The sequence below is a fragment of the Colobus angolensis genome, unplaced genomic scaffold (genome assembly GCF_000951035.1).
Source record: "Colobus angolensis palliatus isolate OR3802 unplaced genomic scaffold, Cang.pa_1.0 Scaffold24, whole genome shotgun sequence".
Classification (NCBI taxonomy): domain Eukaryota; kingdom Metazoa; phylum Chordata; class Mammalia; order Primates; family Cercopithecidae; genus Colobus; species Colobus angolensis.
Genome location: NW_012115599.1, coordinates 5,928,287 through 5,935,528, shown reverse-complemented (window position 1 = coordinate 5,935,528; position 7,242 = coordinate 5,928,287). Strand labels below are relative to the sequence as shown.

General features: G+C 40.9%; 1 pseudogene; it reads right to left on the bottom strand.

Annotated features, from left to right (window-relative positions):
- Nucleotides 1-3,330: 3,330 nt before the first annotated feature.
- On the bottom strand, nt 3,331-5,067 carry LOC105514122 (annotated as a pseudogene).
- Nucleotides 5,068-7,242: the final 2,175 nt, after the last annotated feature.

The window sequence follows — 7,242 nt, the reverse complement described above, 5'->3', positions numbered from 1 at the left end:
TATATATATATATATATATACATACACACATATAAAACTTTATTTATTATATATGTTTGAGACAGGATTTCCCTCTGTCACCCAGGCTAGGGTGCAGTGGTGTGTGATTTCAGTTCACTGTAACCTTGAACTCGTAGGCTCAAGTGATTCTCTCATCTCTGCCTCTTGGGCAGCTATGACTACAGCTGTGCACCACTATGCCTGGCTAATTTTTTTATTTTTTGTAGAGATGAGGTAAAAGAATACTTCAAACACCACACACACACACACACACACACACACATATTTGTCTTTTTAGATCATATTTTAGACACTTTCATTCAGCATAAAATATATATCATTTTAACTAAAACCACTCATCCTCTTGAAATATTAACTATTCAATAGTTAATGTAAGCTAAATAAAAGGATTCTTTAAAAACAAACTGTGAGTGGATTATTTCTGCAGTACCACTTGAGAACTTAAAATATTGGATACATAATTGTCAAGTAAAGCACATACCAACAAAAATACACCTCATGAGACAGAGTTCTGAGGAGATGTTTTTCCTGGCTTTTGCTTTGTTTGTTACCCACACCAGATACATAGGTTTCCCCATTTAAGAATCTACAGATAAACATGATCTAGAAGAATCCTCTAAGCCAAAACTTAAAAAAGACAAAATGACTTGTTGAGATAAGTAACTCAAACTCTAGAATGAGAATATAAGCATGTTCTATGGCTGACCCGGAGGAAACATACACAGCAAACATGGAATTCTGATGGCTGCTCCTCCTCTGCCACTGTGCTCAAGACCATGTCTTCAGCCTAGTCCTCCTAGACCCCTTTGTCTTCTGTGTGACTCATGGTCGCAAAATTTGTGTCCAAGGTCATCATGCACTGAAATGTTCATTTACTTGTTTAAGGTATCTTGCACATAGATGATCATTTCAACAATTCTTTTAGACTTTTCAACAAAATGGTGCACTGAGTTGATGCTTTGATTCGCCACTCTGTTCCATAAAGGAAGCAATGATAGCTAAAGACAGAAAAACAAACATATAAAGTTGAGCTCAACAACAAGATAAAAATCTTCGTGGACCAGAAAGCAACATAAATGCAAAGCAGTGAACGGGGCTCGTTGAGGGTATACCAAAAGGACATGACAAGTTGAAAAAGCTCACACTAGCCAAAGATGGAACAACTGGGACACCGAAGAGAATGATATCTACAAAAACTCTGCTGCACAGTAAAAGGAAAAAATCCAGAGTTGATAATGATACTTAAAGAAAAAAGAATGGGTTGTCTTTTGAGGATGCTAGAGAATCAACTCATTATTCTAAGTCTGACAAATAAAGGAAAAGTATCAAGGATTTATCATGGCTTTTCTGCAGGAATTCCACATTATGGGATCAGTAGTTGACACTGGAAAAATCTTCTTTAGGAGAAGAATTCTACCCAATAAATAAGATGATAGAATTAGAATATCACCATTTAGCAACCCCTAATGAAACAATAGATCTGAGCAGTCATTATCAATGCCTGCTAAAAATCAGCAGGTGAAAAGTTGATGACAAACTGCCTGATAAATTCAACTGTTTTAATTTTTAGCTCCCACCAATGAGTGAAAACATGCAAAGTTTGTCCTTCCGTGCCCGGCTTATTTCACTTAATCTCCTCCAGTTCCATCCACGTTGTTACAAATGACAGGGTCTCATTCTTTTTTATGGCTGAACAGTACTCCATTGTGTACAAGTATTGCATTTTCTTTATGCATTCATCTGTTGATAGACACTTAGGTTGCTTCCAAATCTTGGCTATTGTGAACAGTGCTGCAACATGGGAGTGTAGATATCTCTTTGACATACTGATTTGCTTTCTTTTGGGTATATGCCTAACATTGGAAGTGCTGGATCATATGGTAGTTCTATTTTTAGTTTTTTGAGGAACCTCCATACTGTTCTCCATAGTGGCTGTACCAATTTACATTCCCACCAACAGTGTACAAGGGTTCCCTTTTCTCTACATCCTCAGCAGTATTTGTTATTCCGTCTTTTGGTTAAAAACCAATTTAACTGGGGTGAGATATCTCTTTGTAGTTTTGATTTGCATTTCTCTAATGATCAGTGCTGTTGAGCACCTTTCCACATGCCTGTTTGGCATTTGTATATCTGCTTTTGAAAAATATCTATTCAGATCTTTTGCCAATTTTTAGATCAGGTTATTGGATTTTTTCTTATTGGGTTGAGCTCCTCATGTATTCTGGTTATTCATCCCTTGTCAGATAGATGCTTTGCAAATATTTTCTCCCATTCTGTTAGTTGTCTCTTTGCTTTGTTGATTGTTTCCTTTGCTGCGTGGAAGCTTTTTAACTTGATGTGATCCCACTTGTCCATTTTTTCTCTGGTTGCCTGTGCTTGTGGAAATATTTGCCCAGACCAGTGTCCTGGAGAATTTTCTCCATGTTTTCTTTTAGTAGTTTCATGATTTTAGGTCTTAGATTTAAGTCTTTAATACATTTTGATTTGATTTTTATATATGGTGAGAGAGAGTGGTCTGATTTCATTCTTCTGCATATGGATATACAGTTTTCCCAGCACCATTTATTGAAGAAACTGTCCTTTCTCCAATACATGTTCTTGGCACCTTTGTTGAAAATGAGTTCACTGTAGATGTATGGATTTATTTCCGGGATCTCTATTCTGTTCCATTGGTGTATGAGTCTGTTTTTTTTTTATGATTTTTTTCCTTAATAGCAAAATAATATATGTCTTGAAAAACATGGAAAATGCAGGATAGAAAATACAGAAAATACAATTGAGAAGTTTTATGAGCATTTTGATCATCAAACTACAAGTCGCAGTTGCCCTGTCTCTCTATGTCTCTTGTATGCATGTAGGTATATAAATGGTCTATGGGCTTGTTGGTGTCATGCACAGGCAGTCTTTCTGGGATACTCTTAGGGGGGCTCAGTTCCTCGGGTGCCTTAGCTCTTAATCTCACCCTTGTGCATCGTCCTGTTCCTGAGGACAACCCTGAAGATGAGTCTCCATTGAGCGCCTTCTGGAGGTTGGGAGCTTTTAGAGCAAGGCTTTGCAATGTAGCAGGAGGTAGCTGTGTTCTTACTTGTTTCCACTAGGAACTAGGCTTCCAAGAGGCTAACTCATGACCAATGCCACACAGCTGGTAAACAATGATTCCAATGGTCTGGGGGTCCCTAGGCCTCCTTATCTCTACCTGGGGCTTTCAGTTCCCTCAAGCCTGATTATCTGCCCTCTTCAAAGTGCTGCTCAGAGGGTCTGGGGCTCAACAATAAAAGGTGGGATGCGTTCCAGGGATAGATGAGGTGGTCACACCCACCAGTCAATGGACTCTTTGGGACAAGCCCTGACGATGACCCTACAGTGAAGCAGACCCTTACCCAGGGTCCTCTTGGCCTCCTGACTCTCCCACCCCAGCCACTGCAGCTCAAGGACTCTGAACTTGGACATGGTGAGGCAGGAGGAGAGAATTTCTGTGGAGGAGGGCATTTCCAGGGTGATGAGGAGACCCTGCCGGCACAGACTCTCCAAGAGCTGATATTCCCTCCGGGACAGCCAGGCCAGGGGCAGAGAGGCCCCTTAAGATCAGCGTGATCTTGCGCATGTCTCAGGGGTAGCGGCTGATGGCCAGCAGGGTGCTGTCGCAGAGAGGGTACAGCCCAGCACCTTAAGCCCCTGCAGGTAGCTGAGCTCCTGCAGGCCGGCGTCCAGCCACTGCTCCGTCACGCGGTAGGTGCCGCCCCACCAGAGAGCGCAGGGCCTGGAAGCGTGACAGGTTCTGCTGGTGCTCGTCGCTGAAGGCAGGGACGCAGTTCAGCATGATGCATTCGAGCAGGGGCAGCACGGTGGGATCCGGCTGCCTGAGGAGCCAGGCCATGGAGATCTCGCAGCTGTGCAGCTCCAGGGTTCTCGGGGCGCTGGGCAGGCTGGTGATGGGCACCGTGCTCAGGTCGGCCGCGTGCAGGCAGAGGAGCTTCAGGTTGCGGCACTTCTGGCCCAGGGCTCTCATCAGGAGAGGAGACAACTGGGGGGCCTGGAGCCAGAGAACAGGTAGCCGCCCATCTGCAGGGAATGGAGCCAGGATGCCACGTACCTGCCAAGCAGGTGCCGCATGACTTTAAATCGCACCGTGTAGAGCGTAAGGTCGACGTGTCGCCACAGCCACCGTCGTCCACCAGCCTCTTCCAGCGGTGACAGGCCCTGAGGAAAGGGATCTGCGGTGAGAACGACCCAGGCCCCTGGGGGACCCGCATCTCCAGGTACCAGGTGCGCCCTCCGCCTGGCCTTCCCCGCCCCCACACGCCCCGTCCCCCGAAGGAGGAGACGGGGATCTGGTCCCAGACCGGGAGGTAAGAAAAGATCTCTCGTGCTGTGTCTGTGTTGATGCCACTACTGTGCCCTTTGGGTTACACTAGATCAGTATAATATGAAGTCAGATAATATGATTCCTCCAGTGTTGTTCTTTTTCTCAGGATAGCTTTGGCTATTCTGGGTCTTTTGTGGTTTCATATGTGGTTTCATAGGATTTTTTTTTTCTATTTATGTGAAGAATGTCATTGGTATTTTGATAGGGACTGCACTGAATCTGTAGATTGCTTTGTAGCTTGGACATTTTAAAAACACTGCTTCTTCCAATCCATGAACATGGAATATACTTCCTTTTATTGTGTCCTCTTCAATTTCTTGCATCAGGGTTTCATAGGTTTCATTGTAGAGCTCTTTTACTTCTCCGGTTAAGTTTATTCCTAGTTATTTCATTTTTATTTGTAGCTATTGTAAATGGGATTACTCTCTTGATTTTGTTTTCAGACTGTTTGCTGTCAGCATATAGAAATGCTACTGGTTTTTTGTACGTTGCTTTTCGTATCCTGCAACTTTACTGAATTTATTTATTAGTTCTAATAGTTTGGGGATGTATTTTTTTAGTTTTTTCAAATATAAGATCATATCATCTGCCAACAGGAATAATTTCACTTCTTCCTTTCAAGATTGGATTCCCTTTATTTTTTTCTCTTGTCTGATTACTCTAGCTAGGACTTCCAGTACTATGTTGAATAACAGTGGTGAAAATGGGCATCCTTGTCTTGTTCCAGATCTTAGAGGAAAGGCTTTCAGTTTTTGCTGTGCAATGTATCCATTTGGGTATTCTTTAGACAGAATGAAAATCTTCTATCTAGAATAATTTTCCTTCTTTCTAAAGAACAACCTTTAGAATTTTCATTTGTTTGAGTCTGCTAATGACAAATTTTCTAAAGTTAGTGCTTGCTTGAAAGGTCTTTACTCTCATTAAAAGAAAATATTTTCACTAGGCTTAGAATTTAAGGTTGGCAATTTTCTTTTTCAGCACTTCAAAATATGATCCCGTTGTCTTCTGATTTCCACCATTCCTGTCAATTGTGAGTTAAATTGTTCCTTCTTCGAAGGCAATCTTTTTTTTAACATGATTTGTTTTTAAACTTTGGTTTTTGGTAATATTGTCATGATATACCTAAATGATTTTATTTATATTTATCTTGTTTTGGATTTATAGGGCTTCTTGTGGCTTGATGAATTTCATTACTTATGGGAAATTCTTATCTCTAATTTATTCCGATTTTGCTTCCACTCCATCCCCTTTCTCCTCTTTTTATGTAACTATAACTACTCATAAGGTAGAGCTTTTCACTTCATCCTCATGGTTTTCCCCCCATTCTCATTTTCCATCCTTTTTGTACCTCTGTATTTCCTTCTGGATATTTTCTTTAACCCATCAGCCTGTTCCTAATTCCCTTATCAGTTGTGTCAATCTGCTCTTAAACCTGACTACTGAGATTTTCCTATTTCTATCATTAAATTTTCTCTACCAGATTTTCTGTTTGATTTTTTATTTATAGTTTCCACATCTGAAGAAATTCTCAATCTCATTCTTTGCCATCTTCACCAAAGTACATTTATTTAAAATTCTATATCTGATCATGCCAACATCTGGAGCCTTTGTGAATCTATTTCCATTGTGCTGTCATTGTCAGCTTTCACTCATGCCTCCTATCTAGATTTTTTTTTTTTTTTAGTATGCCCTGAATATTGTATTTACAAAATTCCTTGTAGAAGTAACTTAAGGCCTTAAATGATGATACAATGTTTCTCCAGGAGAGATTTAATTTTCCTTAGCTGGTGCCTGGGGATCACCTGCAAGGATCAACTTCTCATTTGCCTTTCCATGCTTCTAGAGTGCAACCCTTTGTGGTTCCAACTCAAACTGGGGAAAAGAACTACTAGAACTCTTTCTCAACTTTAGTGGGCCCTGAACACCAATCCCTGTTGCTTTAGCTTCATAGAGCATCAAAACCATTACACACTGCCTGTAATCTCAGCCCTTTGGAGGCCAAGGCAGGCAGATCATTTGAGGTCAGGAGTTCAAGACCAGCCTGGCCAACATAGCGAAACCCCATCTCTACTAAAAATAGAAAACTTAGCCAGGCATGGTGGTGCACACCTGTAATCCCATAATCCCAGCTACTAGGGAGGCTGAGACAAGAGAATCGCCTGAACCCTGGAGGCACAGAGGTTGCAGTGAACTGAGATCACGCCACTGCACTCCAGCCTGGGCAACAGAGTGACTCTGTCCACCCCCAAAAAAACCATTACACACCCACTTGACCTCTCAGACTCTATTCCCAGGAAAAGAGGAAAAGAAGCCCCAGCTACAGGATCATCTCTCTGAGCCTTGCCCCATCTCTAGATCCTGGCCTTGGGATCGTCACTATCTTGTTAGCTCTCTGGGATCTTTAAGCAGAAAGATGTGCTTCATTTGTTTGTTGGCTTGTTTTCAAATTGTACTCAGCAGAAGGGTCAATCAGAGTTACTTTCTCTACCATTACTGAAGGCAGAATGCACTTAAATATAATTATCTTCTTTATTTTTAATTTTAAATAAGAGGAGCTAGGAAAACAAAAAGCTTCCTAATTCTTCCTATTCCCAAATGGTTCCTCAATTTGTAATTACTTAATCTAGAAGAACTAAATACTCATTTGACCAAATTAATTTCTTTTATAATGCACTAATTCAAACAAGTGGTCATGTCAGAATACTAATGTGACTTTCACTTCAATCAAAACTGTGCTTCATAGCCACAAAGTTTATCATTGCTGATATAACCATAAGATACTAGATATACACCCCATAAGAAAAATTTAACTTTAAGTTGTTCATTGAGATTATGATTTTTTTTTTTTTTTTTTT